This window comes from Halictus rubicundus, chromosome 3, assembly GCF_050948215.1.
Source record: "Halictus rubicundus isolate RS-2024b chromosome 3, iyHalRubi1_principal, whole genome shotgun sequence".
Taxonomy (NCBI): Eukaryota; Metazoa; Arthropoda; class Insecta; order Hymenoptera; family Halictidae; genus Halictus; species Halictus rubicundus.
This window is the reverse complement of record NC_135151.1, coordinates 14,268,302-14,284,490: the sequence shown is the minus strand read 5'-3', so window position 1 is coordinate 14,284,490 and position 16,189 is coordinate 14,268,302. Positions and strand designations below refer to the sequence as shown.

General features: G+C 37.9%; 1 protein-coding gene across 2 annotated transcripts in view; it reads right to left on the bottom strand.

The window, feature by feature from the left end:
• The window catches only part of LOC143352740 (serine/threonine-protein kinase PLK1), a 44,314-nt gene that overhangs the window by 26,275 nt on the left and 1,850 nt on the right, over positions 1-16,189 (bottom strand). The window lies entirely within an intron of this gene.

Sequence of the window (16,189 nt, the reverse complement as noted above, 5' to 3'; positions counted from 1 at the left end):
TTCATCCTGCAACATCGCCTGTAATTAGGGTTGCTTAGAGAAATAAAAAAAGTATGTAGCAGGTGCCGCGAACAAGGAACACAAAGCGTCGTTACGAGTTTCTCGTAATTGGAGAAGCAAGCGTCGAACGCGGACGCTTTCGTATGCTGTTCGAAACAGTCACGTAAAACATTTTTACTGATGCTGCGCTGCCTTTAAGTTGCAGTCGCGTCGACTACTCGCACTTAGAAGTCGCATAATTTTCGTAAAATTGAAACAAATGAGTTGAGATTTTTTGTAGTGTTAGGAAAATTGGTTTACCAAAAGTGGAAGGTACACAAATTTTGGAAACAAACTTCTATTGGTCAGAATAGCGAGGAAAAAGGTAAAAGTTAGTTTTTTCACATTTTTTTATCCGAGTTTTGTAGATCTATGTCAATCACATACACGGTGAAAATTTCACTGAAACCGGTTAACGTTGTTATGAGCTACACACGTTTTAAAATTCCCTGACAAGGCCGAAAATCTACGACTTTCGTCCTCAAGCTCTCATCTTCAAATATTTATTGCTCGTAGCAACGTTATCCAATTTCGATGAGATTTTACCTATATTAGGTAATATATCCATCGGTACAAATCAATTTGATTTATGTACATCTATGAAGGATTGAAAACAATTTTATTTACGTTCATCTGAGAAGATTTGAAATCGATTTGACTGATGGTCATCTACGAAGGTTTTGAATCGTGCCGTGTCCTGAATGAATTACTACAATGGATATTTTTTGCGTAACGGGAATATGGCGATAAGAAAAAAAAAGCACCGTTTCTTCAGTTCCTGTGAAAGTATGCAGATCACGTATGCGTCTATCGACGAAGTATGAAACGCACGCTCTGATTTCTTCGCAACTAATTATCACCAATTACGCGTCGCTTCGCACTGTGCCTTGTGGTCGATTACTTTTTTTCGGAATAATTATTAACAAATGTTACGCTCTGTTTGAAAGATTAAACTTATCCTACGAGTCGTCACAGCGGAAACTGGTCGAGAAAAGTCAGCTGGGCTTCAACAAAAACAGACACACGATTTCTCTTCACGCTAATCGCGTTCAAGTCCGAGCCAAGACGCAATACCCGGTTATGGTCATGCATGAATAACCATTAAATAATTATCAAAACCGTACGGACATTGACACAGTGCCGTTATGTAAACATTCCTCATTTCTTTTTTTTTTTTTTGTATATGCATAATATTATCATTAAAATCAAATCAAAGCATTAGAATAAAAAGAAATTATTCATTAATTCTGACGCAAAAATAATTAATACGGACGATAACCATAGTGATAATAATCATAAGGATGTACATACAAGGTACTCGAAGGTGTCAATTTGTTTATTCGATTTCCAGAATTTCCTCTCTAACAGGAGATCGTTGTTAAGCATTTCATAATTACCAGTAGCGGTAATTACGTGCAAAACAGTAACACCACTCCGCGTATTATAATTAGCTGTTTTACATAAATTAATAAACTCTACCGAGCGTAAGTTCAAATCAAATATACTTGATAAAAAGACTGAAGATTAATGATTTATGACTACCTCTACTTTCTGGAACAGCTAATTTGAATTTCATAACAGGACTCTTTCTCGTTAATTTTGCGATTATACTTCATAATAAATTGTTCTAATTCCATTTATAATTAACATTTTTTACGCGACGAATGTGTAAATCATGTTTCTTTGACTCTTCCGTCTATAGGTAAGACAAGGCTGCAATAAATATTTTATAATACCAAGAAATCCTTAAACTATCCAATAAATAAAAACTAGTTAGTCGGAATTGCCCATGAAGAATATGAAATAAATTATTAATTATAGCTTCATGCTTCTTGTGCTCTATATAAATAGTGATAGCAATCAAAAATATGTACATATTCCCATCACGCGTGATAAACCTAATCTATGTCTAGACTAATGTATAAATTAACAAGTTTGTGGCTATATACGTTGCTTCAAAACCAAAGATTGGTTACACGGATTTTTATTAATCTTGCACTATTCGATGTCTTTTACTTTCAAGAGTAACATAAGCTATAAGCTTACCACTGTAAGGGGCCAAACAGTAATGGCAAAAGTATAGTAAGTCAGAGTAAAAGGACCGTATGATCAATTTTTATTGTATACGTTGCCGAACCGTTAACGATATATTAGAATAATATATGGAAAAGATGTTGGCAATGAGAAGAGCTGCAAAAAAATAGTCTACCTGAAGCGATTTCATCTTACCGTTCGCAGTGACACAAACGTTAGATTTTTTCAAATTAATCAACGAATCCTTATCAGAACAAATTATTTATCCTCGTCAAAAGAAAATGATGGTCATACCGGGATTAGCCAAAATAACGTTACTAACACAGTTTTTCATACTTCAACGTCATTAAACGGTAAACCACGATTACTTCCTCGCGGCAATTGTTTTGTTTCTGCATAATTGGCACGGGACGAAAATCTTATACAAAGTAACAACTCCTGTGATTTATTTCACATACAATTAGCCCAGACACCGGCAGCCCCGGACCGCTACTGTAATTACAAAGCCGTTCTCCGAGAGTCTGTGATCAAATTTTACCAACGCGTTCGAACGCCTCGTACAGATTAAAAAATTCCGTAAACACAATCTCGCGAGAGAATTCCCTTTCACAGTTACTTACCCTTGAAGTTGCCTCGCACTGTCCCGATGATTCACTCAAATTCTATGCGAGATTGGATCAATGAATCATGCCCAGGTAGTGAGAGGTCCAGGTGCACTCAAATTTCGATCCTTGCTTACACAAGTAAGCGAAACAACACTCTATCGACTGATACGCTTGTGTACACGCATACCCTTGTGTTTGTTAAAAAACATTTCTTATCGTTTTTACAACCTTGTTCTCCAAAGAATTTTTGAAAACGTTTTTACACACTCATGTTTTGTTTATTTCATATTTGAAATTATGTTCTGTGGTAGCTTCATTTCTACACGTGTTCTTGAAAAAAATCAAGTTTGGTCTACTTTCAAAAAGGTTACTCCAACTATTTTACTGCCTAGGGTAAGGGGACCCAATTACTGTGTCTATATTAACCACTAGTGCTACAACGAGTGAGACTTGTGGTATAGAAATTTGGGCAAAAAACAATAAGCACGAGAGCCTGACCCGTGGTACCTTATTCGGACCAAACGTAAACAACACGAGTCAGACCTGTAGTTCAGTTGTTCTCGATATTTTCTTACTTTCCTTGCGCCGAAATATGAATGTCATAACACGCATACATTTTGATAAATGGCTAGACGCGTGACTGACCTTCTTGTTTATTGTGGCCCAAGCAATCGGGAGTTAGCGGGTAGGACAAGAGGTTAATTATTAGACTGCCGATCTTTATGCAAAACAAAAATTGTTTATCTGAATTGCAACGAATTGCAATGAAATACACATTTATTTTTTTTCTTATTATGTTTGGCAGATTGAAGATAATATAATAGCATGTTTAATTTTTCTGATATTTTCGCTACTTGAAATTACAGTTACTAATTTTTGTCATAAATGCATAAAATCCGCAGTCTGTTAATTATACTTATTTTTTAAGCATAATGAATATTAAAAAAGAGATACTAAATTTTTTCATTAAAATCAGTTAATATGTTATAAATCTCTTTCTTAATATTCATTACGCTTTCAAAAGTAACTATAATTAATATAGGCACAGTAATTGGCACCCCGCAATAATCTGGTCCCTTACCCTATACCGAACATATTTGTATTTTGCGATGTACCTATAACCATCGATTCCAATATTCTGGCCATTATAATTTCTTCTTGTGCACCATGTGTACTGCAGTGCAGTTCGTGTTCCAGACAAACGGAGTGCAAACCGAAGAAGGCCATAACAGCTCGTAAAGGGCCCACCTGTGGCCAACATGTGTTCAAAGTGAAGCTTCTTGTCCTGTTTAGGAGAAGGTATAATTAACTATTTGTCCGGGTGATTTCTACTCGGCAGATAGAACCGCGCCCCGAGGACAGGTATTTGTCCCCAACGTGAAAGAACCAAGAACGACTTTTCTCCATCCCTTTCAGCTGGTCGGGTGCGGCTATAAAATTGTAGCTGCCAGTCGTTTTGTTGCCAAGCCGATTGTCGAGTAGAAAAGAAAGTGTCGGAATCTGTTAAACAGATGACACGTGACTTTCCTCGCAGATGTTTGTAATTACGGTCTGGTGTGAAGCAGATTCTCACCAAAGATAGGAACATAATGAAACTGCGTTACCCGAGAGCGCAGTTTTACACCGTTCTCCGTTCTACGAACTTTTAATTTATGTTTTTTCATTTTTACAAAGCGAGCAATGTATGATTCAGTACAGTTTAATTGAATGAAGTGAAACTAGCTTAATATGATGAGTAGATTGCGGATTTTATGCATTTATGACAAAAATTAGTGGCTGTAATTTTAAGTAGCGAAAGTATCAGAAAAATGTAAACATGCTATTATATTATCTTCAATCTGCTAAACATAATAAGAAAGAAAATAAATGTCTATTTCACTGCAGTTCGTTGCAATTCAGGTAAAAAAAATTTCATTTTGTATACAGATCCGCAGTCTAATGATGAGACTTTCTAATCAATCTAGTAAATCGAAAAAGTTCATTGTGTATGTATCACAAATGTAATATCAAACATACTGATAATGTTTATTTAACATTACATCTATTTTATCTGGATGTCTGAGCATTCGTATGATTTACACCAAATTCCCAAATACACCAATACACCGAATTGCATCATTGTCGTAGAACTACCATTTTCCCTGTAAGTACACAGGACCACATAACTCCTCTTTTTTAGAAAATAGATTAAAACATTTGAGTGAACAATTCGGAAGCACACTGTGCATAACAAACAAGGAGAGACAATGCTAATCATTATAAACATCCCATTTCAATTCTAATTCTTTAGCGATCATTTGAAATTATTAGCTACTTATGTTAAGTTCTGTACGAGGATTAACATTGATGCAAACAAAGTTCAAAAATAAGTCGAGGAAAATCGATACTGATTTGAACGGATCTAGCTATGGGACTGTCACGGAATGATCAATAACGTACGTCGGCAAAGGGTTAAACAAGCCCGCAGAACGATTTTCCGCGTACAGAAAAGAATGCATTCAACTGGATTCGAGGTTTCACAGTGAATTTAATGGCGCACTTAAGGGGGAGGTCTAGTCCCTGAAAGGAAGGTTCAACAACAATGCGGCGTGGATTGTGGAGCCGTTTAATTGGATAATATACATTTGATAAAATATTCCCTTTGTCTGGTTGAACGAGTGCGCCCCGGCCGATTCCCAAGGAAGCGGTGGATCTATGAAATTAATTTAATAGACACGAGGAATTCCGTCCCGCATAGAAATGATGAGAACCGTGTGTCTCGTGCATGTGAACCAGCCGGGGCGAAAGGAAGAAAAAATCAGGGGGAGAGAGGGGAACAGACGAGGAAAAAGAAAAAGACACGGTGGAAGAGAGAAAGGAGAGGAAGAGGCCCATCCGTTCAACTTATCCCCGTGGATGCGCGGAACACACGACCGCGGGCCAATCAGTGAAAGGCGTAACGTGTCATTGACACACGTGTACGCGACCATAACAAAAGCCCGCAAATGGAACTTCGCACACGGCGAGGCACGAATTTCTAACGCAACCGACGCCATTGTTAGATACCGAAACGAAAACTTTAAAATCCTCGTAAATTCTTCACAAGCAGCGCATGTGCTGGCGATGCGCGATACGCTGAGCTGGTGCTCTTCATCTCTTAAGCTGAGTGCACACCGTACCCTACTGATTTTGATCGCAAGCTGCGTCCACGTTGAAGCAACAACGAAATTGGTGCAACTAAACTGAGAGATCACAAGCTGTTTGGAGATTCTTAAATGTTCTTGTTGTAGTAAAAATTCGAAAGGACCGATTAATCATAATTTCACTTCGTTGAAAGATTAATCCTACTGGCAAGATTTTTAGGAGACATACGTTAAGATTTTGCTAAAATGTTTACTAGGATAAATGTATCTTTCTTCAGCCTCTACCCAATAGGCAGCCTTCCTGAGAACAAATTGCTTAAAAATAAATAACTCCTAACATCAGTCCATTCCTCGCTTCCAATGTGTATCCTGTGCCTCCATATTATAAAACATTTCGAAAATAATACCTATTACTACTGATAATAACAACGTTTCATATGGCTGACTAATGGAATAATTACTCTATATTCTTTCGAATCGCATTATTGATTTTTATGAGTTAATGAGATTATGCAGATATTTGGTAATATAAGCGTTAGAAGTAGGCCAAAAATTTATGATGTGCATGCCGTGAAATCCAAGCATTTTTATGTCATTGGATGAGTTTTCTGGATGAAATCGAGAATAGCGCGCGCTATAAAATATCTCCAACTACAAATTGAGCTATGCGAAATAAAGCGAAAAAGTCGGATCAAGACCAAGACAGATCTTAAGTCAGTGGCTGAAGGCTGTGAACGGAAATTATACAGAAGTTACCGACCTGCTGACTCTGCAAAAGTCACGTGACTACCCTTGGCTCTTAAAAGAAGCCCGCGCGTACGCGCGTCATTATTCGTGACTTGTTCCGGGGCTCCTCGCGATCCGAGAGACTCGAGATCGAGGAAAGCCCTCAGGCGCGCTGCTCGCAGGTTTTATTGCGATAATTAGACGCGCTCGCGTCTTAATTGATAACGGACTTAAACTGGATGTACGCATGGATTTTGTTGATAGCCGGCGCTAATATATCGTTTCCGCACAGGTTTACGAAACGATCCCCACCCGAAACAGAACAGCGACCTTCGATCGTGTCATTCTTCGGCGAAATCACGGGGAAGCGTTGATTAGCCATAACTGGATCTCTGATTTATTTGACAGACAATTATCAGCTACTTTTTGAACGGACCTTAGCCAATTAGTACGCCTCGGAGTACAGACATTTCTTACGACTGTACGATTGACAATGCTTGCGACTATTCACAGCTTCGTTTAGGTAGGAATTTCTTTAAAAGTGACTAGGAAGAGGTGGTATTATTATTATTAATATTACAACGAAGACTTTTAGCGGAGAAATAGCGTGTACAAAGCCTAAACCAGAGCTGTTCAGCGTCTGCCCGTACCGGCAGAATTTTTTTGCCCTGGGCATATACAGAACGGCCCAGCGGGCACGAAGCCACGCCCCCGCGTGCAAGGCTGCATGTATTTGTCACACGCATTATCGCAGCTGCGTGGCCAGCTAACATGCTACGGCCTACCCCCACTCTGCTAAGTCACTTGCCCGCTAATAGGCATGTTGAGCAGTTCTGGCCTAAACATTGGGACTTACGGAAGCATCGATGATGGGGGCAGGCACGCGAGAGAAAGAGGCGACCTCCCCCACCTCCCTTTCCTCTGTGCCAACGTAGGTGACTTCTTTTCAGCTCCCAACAATACAAGGGGTTGAAACAATAATAAAGCTGGGTTGCTACGGAAATAGAAGGAAATACGCTAAAGGGTAGTCGCGGGAAACAAAACACTCCATTTAAATCTCGTTATCGTGTGTATACACGTGTACAAGTACTTGAATATCCAATGAAGAGATTAGTTTAAAATAAAACACGTGACAAGTTTTGAATTATATGTATTACAAATTTCTTTTTCTAGTAATTTCCATCGTGTCTTACAATTTTGTTCACCAGTGTACAAAAAACGTATCGCTCCCAGAGCAAGAAAGTTTGTTGCTCGTGGTATACCTAAGGGATTGAAACAATAATAAAGCGATGTTGCTAGAAAGCAGAAGAAAAATCCGCGAAAGCGTTGCGGCAGGAAGCAGCGAAAGAAAAATCCGCTTCGTATACGTATTCCTCTTCATCATTCGAGATTGCAATCTCCATCGCGACCTCAGCGTAAACTTCAACCGCGAGCAACGAGGCGTCTTCGGGAGTGTCTGTGCATACCCTAACGCGGTGTACGCGACAGAGATCCCAGACGAAGAGTAGCAACACGCCCGAGCTACCTGCCTCGGATAATCGGTATGATGAAATGACGACCGGTTTTCTCGAACGGAGGATACACTTTGAGTGCATCCTCTGAAATTATGGGTCTCCCTTCCTCCCTCTTTCTCTTTCTCTCTCTCTCTCTCTCTCTCTCTCTCTCTCTCTCTCTCTCTCTCTCTCTCTCTCTCTCGCTCGCACCTTCCTCTTTCCTGCCGAGGAGAAACCCCGCAAAATCGCATCTTGCTACCGACAGATTGAATCTCGGAGCTGGCGGAGACAGAGGATACTTCCTCACGAGCTGTCAATCGATACCCGAACACGACCAGCAACGCCGATGGTTACCCGACATTTTTGGAATCTCCTACGCCCGCTCGCCAAATGACGCCCGAATCAATCGTTCGGTCGCGATCGCGCGAAAGATTCCCCTTACGTAACCAAGTGACCCGGGGCCGAGCAACAAAAGCTTGAAAATCAATACCCTTAGCGAGAACAGTTTTTTTTTTCTTCTCTGTGCAAGGATAACGCGATTTTTTTGCGGACAGGTGGCCAGAGAAACACATGATTCGCGGCAAATTTCACCGGTGCATCCTCTGCGACGCCGAACCTAGTCATGTTGTTTTCATGCTGGGCATGCTCCGACACGTTGACTGCCAAATATGTACCCTAAAAGAATCTCTCAGAATCCAAATACTCTGACCGGATAAACCAAATCACACACGTATGCTTATATATACCCATATAGCTTTTTATTTAATTTCAATATTTAACATATTTCGTTCACGTCTGTTTATACTAATTTTTATTGGCGCGTTTAGGCCAAACGAAAAACTCCGAAAAAATTTTATTTTATTTTATGCGAGAGCATTCGTCTATGTCTATGCTCGTTAAAGTATTTGCTGAAGGTTCAGAATTCTCAAATATATGCAAGGTGTCCAAAAATGTTGTACTTCCTTCAAAGGGGAGATTCCTGAGGCCATTCGAAGTATCCTTTTCTTTTGCGAAAATGCTCTCCGCGGCTTTATTTAAGGAGCTATTAACGAAAAGCACGGATCAATCAGGGCGCGGCAATACCAGACGGGATTCGGACTCGACGACAGGTCCCGCTGAGCGTGGCCTAATTGGCCCGTGTTTTTCGTTAATAACTCCTTAACAAAGCCGCGAACAACATTTTCGCAAAGGAAAAAGTTACTTCGCATGGCCTCAGACTCAATCTTACATTTCGATCCGTCGATCCACCCAATAGTTTCTATAATAATGTTGATATTGATTGTTCCTACATGAAGTAAGATCGTGTATTAAGAACGACTGAATGAAGAGAGAAAATAGGTATATTTATTGGTACAATACGCAGAGTTCTGATTTGTCTGTTTACAGAACACTGTGTGTTTTGATAAATCGTTTCGAAGCAAACGTGCGAGCGAAGCGTCCTGAGTAACCATCTCCATGTTTATTTACAACTAGATCGCGAATGTTCAAAGGAACTCGCACTTTCTATGATAGTATTCGAATTTCTCAATAGAGAAAACATTGTATATTTTGTTTGTAGTAGTTTTATATTAGTAGATATCAGTTTGCTTAAATGTACAATAGAAATTAGTATTTGCATTGGTTAGCATATTTACATCTAATGTATTTTACGGCAGTCAGTTCACAGGAAATATATCTGAACTCTTCCGCGCTATTAAATGAATCGGATAAAGTTTACTGTACCGATAAACCTGTTATCGCGTAACGAAGAAAAGTATGAAGTTGGCAATGAAATCATTGTAAGTGAAAAACGTATGGTGTGTTTAATAGTATTTAAAGATAGACTTGTGTATCATAATTTGTGCACATCATCGCATACAGCTGGCGATACAGTTTCATCATTTTTCGAAATGCATTAAGTACATCGGAAAAGATAGAAATTTGATAAAAGAGTAAAAAGATAACTAGATAAGTAGAGTAGAAGAAAAAGCGAACAATGTTACACTAACAAAGATAAAAAAAGATATTGATTCGTGGGGATACCGTGCTTCGTGATAAATAATATATCGATCAGTTGACATTTCGAGGTAAATATAGCCTTTTACGGCATTTACATTTATCATTTAACAGGGACGATGGATTTTCAACCTTTCGTGCTAATAATAGAAAGGGAATCTTAAACATACGACCTTTTTCTATAATCTCTCGCATATAAACGAAGCACAAAGGTCTCAAATATTCATTAGTTCACGCTCGGGTTGCAAAACTTCTATGAAAAATAAGGTACGCATAAAGTGACATTTTGCAATGTCAAGAGCGTAACCTTCTCGTTAGATTACCGCAAGACATTTTTCAAGATCTAATTCAAGACGCTGTTGGACGATTTACAGTGTAATTATTTAATTCCTAATCAAAATATTTCGAAGAAAGAAACTGTGTCTCTTAAACCAAAATTAAACAGGTTTGCTTTATTAAATATAAGTCTCATTAAACATTAACTCTTTGCATTTTGGACACTTCTTGATACTATCAGCTTGTATAACGAAATTTTTGGAAATTAAACATTTTTCTTCGAGAAGAAAACATTGAAAATGTAAATTTATTTACTCCGACTCTTTTTCTTAGTTTTCTTCATTCTAATCGTTAGAATCTAATAAAAATGGTAGTGTTACATTTAAGCAGCAGATTATGAAATAGAATTAATTTATTACACGATCGAATTTTAAACAACCGCGAGTGCCACGGATGCACGAAATCTGCAGTCTGCTCGTAATGCGAAGCACGTCACGCATTGTTTTCAGCCTTTAAACCGTGGGCTTCAGACTCGTATGGCATCTGTCGTCACAAATAAATATTTTAACAAGACCAAATCCTACAAACCGCTTCGTACACGCTTGTTATGCGTGCTAACTGAACGTGACAATTCTATGTCAACGGGCACTTAACCGCGCATTTATTAAGACGGTTCCTTGCTCTGTAACTGCTGTGTATTGCTTTCACGTCAACATTCTCCGAGCGGACAGCAGAGGGCAGACTCTTTAATTATCCTTCATAAATTTCAACCGACAATATACAGTGACGAGCAAAAGTGTTAACACACTTCGCTAGTTTTACATAAAACGTGATAATACAACCTATTTTTCAATTGAATGATGATCATTATATGGTGAATGTGATAAACAAAACATAACAGTTTATGTTAACAATATTAACAATATATATATAATATTTTACAAAAATAAGGATTTGAAGCAATGTTTACAGTTTTTCACGTTTCATCAGAAACGATTAAGATAGTACACAAATGCTAGGGAAATGAAATTGTCAACAAACACTGATAGCCAACTGTAGTAAGACACGTTTAGCCTGGTGTTTACACAGTTTTTCTCCTATTTGAAAGTTAGTTGACACGCTTAAGTCATTATGAAACCACTTAGTGCAGATACAAGGAACAGTATCATTTCATTGTGCGATAAAAGAAAAGAAACGCAAACCAGCTCTTTCAGACAAAAATATTAATCTACGGAAAAAATTTGCTCATACATACAAAGAGTGGACAACAGAAGATTGGAAAAGAGTTATATGGCCCGACGAAACAAAAATTAATAGATTTGAATCCGATGGAAGGTCTTGGTACTGGACTTCATCCGAAAATAGTAATCAAGCAAGTAGCATAAAACAAACTATGAAGTTCGGGGGTGGCTCAATTGTGTGTTGGGGTTGTTTTACTAGCAAATGTTCCGGCAATTTTTAGAAGGGATGCTTGCATGTGCAGAAATACATACATATATGAAATTCTTTCGCCTACCGGTACCAGAAAAAGATGAACACGACTTTATCAGTTATTGTTACGGATTCGACTCGGGAGCAGATTATGAATCGTTGAAACGAATTATTCTTAGCAGACCTCTTCGTAATTGCATAAATTGAGCTTTCTCGGCAGTTGCCCCGGAGTCCATTGCTAATTTAAACGGTTCGGACCTTCTTCCTTTCTCACGGCTCTTCGTTGCTACATCGTTGGCCATAGCTTTTCTCGGAAATAGGCACCACTATCGCTATGGTCGCAGAACTTCTCCGAACGTTCCACATTAGAATTCTCGGTATGCGAAAACGAATCGCCGATGATTCACATCCCACAATTCGTCCTTTCGAAGGAAATCCGACCACGTGAAAGTTAACTGCTCGTAAATTTCGAGTGAAAAAATCTTTATGGATCACTTCTGTGCCGGTCGATACGCTAAATCTCGTCACATAAAAACAAATCTTGCGGTGATGTTCTGTCAGCAATGTAACAGAGGAACAGAGAAAATTGACAAAAACATATGTCCGCAATGGGGTAAGGGACCCAATTACTGTGGGTTACATTATACTGCCTATATTAATTATACTTATTTTTAAAGCATAATGAATATTTAAAAAAGAGAATCAGTATATATATATTATGTTGTATATCTCTTTTTAATATTCATTATGCTTTAAAAATAAGTATAATTAATATGGTCACAGTAATTGGGTCGCTTACCCTAATTTATTGTATTCTTCGTTCAGTTAAACGTTTATAGTTTAATAAGACATATATTCTAGTTTAGAGAGAATCGAAGATGGATAAAAATGTGCAAAAATAGATCTGAGATGTACGGTACAGGAACAAACATTAACCGTAATTGATCTCCCATGCAATTTGTGCTACAGGAAGTAATGGCGTCCGTAAATTAGACATAACTTTCGAAGTAATTAGAACGGGTAGTTACGACGTAAACAACGTAGAATGGTAACGATTGTACCACGTTACGAGTTACCTTGTATTTTCGGTTGTTATTGTACGCAGAGACAACTGTCGTAACGTGAGAAATATTTTTGCACGTGAAATCATTACCCGCAATTTTCTTGCTATTTTCTAGTGCATTGTGTCACCTTGTTTATAAAATTACTCATAGACGAGACAGAGCACGCTGTCGCTCATAATTGACCGGCTATTCTGAGCAAAGTGTACGCAAACACATATTTTTGTAACAAAAAACAACTTTCGAGATGTTCCCTGCTCGTTGCAAAACAAACTCTGAAAAGTTTCATTATCTTCCATTTGTATTTAAAACTCATACATATGAATGGTGAAATCAATTTTCTCAAAGGAAAATAAAAGTAGGAAAATTACTTCTCGAACTTCGTCGAAATTGTCAACAGTCGCCAATGGGAACACTAAGACTTTCATTTTTAATTTTAACTTTAATTTTAATTTCACCAAATATTTTCAACAGAATGGAAACAGAACTCTGGGCGAGTATTTCATTGTCAACTATCTAATAATACATATGTATGTTACAATGCACGAATTGAGCGCAGCGGTCTATTATCTAATTCGATTTCGGATTTATGGATATCGTGTCATGTCGCTCGCAGCATTGCAGACAATTATGCCAAGTGTTGAATGCAGTTTCCATTAGCTCATTATCATAGAAAGGAGCACCAGACGGCCTTTGTTACTACAGAAACGACTACTTGTAGTGATTGGCGTAAGAGAGCGATATTTTCGCGTGAAAGACCAGCACTTCTCCTTTCAAAAGCATAAATACATACCTACTTATCCTTGAATTCTTATCAATATATTTTACAGTTCCAAGTGACCAGACATTCTAGTAGGATCTGTGCAAATTTCAAATTATAATGAAACTTTATAGCCTTTCCAGACTAAATGTTTCCTTAAAGGTTAATGTAAGCTACTCCATTTTCGCAATGACTTATAGCATAAACCTCTCCGAATAAAAAACAATATTTTTCTATACTCCCTAAAGTTATGTTAGAAAAGTTACTGAAGTCTCTTTTCTTCGCCCGTTTTATTTCAAATAATATTATGATTTCAAACAACATAAAAAATTATATTATCAACAAGCGATCGGACGATGCGTCACCGAGCGCGGTAATGTACACACGCACTCGTTGCGCATATTTTTAGGAAAAGCCCAAGTGGACACCTACGCTCGGTGCTCGTTTCTTTTTTCTTGCTAGGTTCGTGCACGTGCCAAGCGGGAGTCGGAAAAGGGGCTGTGAAAGAATTGTATATAAGCTAGCGGAGCTGTAAAGAGAGTGAGAGAGTGTGAGACTGAGAAGCCTGACTTATCGGGCGTATTTGTATTTTTTCCCTCCGTTCTATTAAAGTAATTTTTTTACCCGACCACATTTTCTATCCTTCTTGCAATCGCCCTTATTATCCTACAATTATTAAATCTTTGTATGAATATTTTATCGAATAAATAAAAACATTTATAAAACCATTTACAGAGTAAATGTGCCACTCTGGTAATTGAACTCCAACAAACTTGGAAAATTGTACGAATTTTTGATTACCAAAATATTCTAGAAAATTGTCATAAGCACACCCAACCTTAGATGTGCTACTATTCAAATGCGTAAAATCTATTTTGAAGATGCGCGTGGTGCGTTTTTAAGACCTTATGCGTAGACCCCCCCTCTGACTATCGTTCGCATAACAGTATCCTCGCGTTAATTAACTCGTTTTTAATTTCCCAAGAGAATGGTCAGACGGCATAACGTTTCAGCATTCTAGGAGAACGTAATTAAATTTAGATAATAATCGGAACATGTTAAAATTCGTAATATTTGTTTCGTCATAATACATACCGAATACTTTTCTAAGCAATGTCTTGTAGTGATTACTTGAAAACCAAACTAACTGCTCTTGATTTTATGGACCGTATAATTTATTAGTGTTCTTAACAAGCACGTTAGCACTAAAGTGGTAAAAAAGCACTAAACGTGACTAATTTCCATTATCTTAAAAATAACCAGTCTGTGTTTATTCAATTTTATAGCCTTCTAATTGCAATGAATTGATGTATTTAATCATTTTTCATGTAAAAACAGCTATTGCAATCACGGTAATTGAGAAATAGAAAATTTGGAACCCGTTATTTCAACGAATTCAGTCATTCTAATGATGCACGTCAGTATTCTACTGTTAAATAATACCTATACGTTTTTCCAGAAGGTACGTTATTCGTTCTGTAGGCAACCATGATTAGGCTGCGGATTTATATACAAAATACAAATTTTCTGCATTAATTACAAGAGACGGGAACCGAGTAAAAACATCTTTCTTTCTTTCTTTAATATTGATATTTTTAAATTCTTTTAATCTTTCTACGATTTTCAATTTTAACTATGCAATTTTATCAGAAATGCATAAAATCCACAGTATAATGATAATCTGACCATCATTTTAGGCGAATTTTTGATATATTATATCCGTTTGTGTGTATAAAACTGATACAACATTTCCTCCGTAAAATCTCACTCCAGAAACGGAACAAGACGCATTAAGTGTAGTGGAGGCTATTTTGCCTTCATCCTCCTTGGCTGATAACTCATCTCGTAATAGAGATGTAGGGATGAACATGCGACATTAAGGAGGGAATACAGTAAAGTTTTCATCTAATCGTAAAACCAATCCTCGGGTCCATGCTATTACATAGATCGTGTCGGGCTACTATTTTTTTTTTTTGTGACCGTGTCGACCGCGCCGAACGTAGAAAAGGACAGCGCGTGTAAACACGGACCGCGCGGCCTGAAGGCGCACTACATACCGTCAATATGATGTTTGGTGTCATTTTAATCAGAAAAATGCCACAAATATCCCATAAAAGAAACAAAGTCCCATAAAAAAGATAATGAAAAATAAAGAAATTGCCGGTGATACGCGGCATGTTTACACTTCACACTGCTCGGCGACCGAGGCAGCTCGAACTTCTCGGCCCCTCGCGGGGTATGCCCCAACTGGAGAGAATAGGCGAACCGACTAAGATCGTATAGCTGCGTTCGGCTCACAATTAGATCAAGACTTTACTATACTATAATTTGGTGGGTTCATCCAGTAATGCAGCTATGAATTGGCAAACAATCTAACTTCCAATATCTACAACAATGACAATATCAACAACAAATTAATCCTTTTTCGACGTACACAGGTTAATACCTTTTTATGGAGAATGACGAGCTGCATCGAATACTGCATAGAAAAATATGTATTTGTAACCCTTAGCACTCCGGTGGCTCCGCTACGGAGACATTTAACAGGTGTTTACAAAATTCCGGAGTGCAAAGGGCTTTTATAAAATGAAGGTAACCTGGAAATCTCCGAAACTCATTCACCTACTAAAACTGTTATTGTCCTATT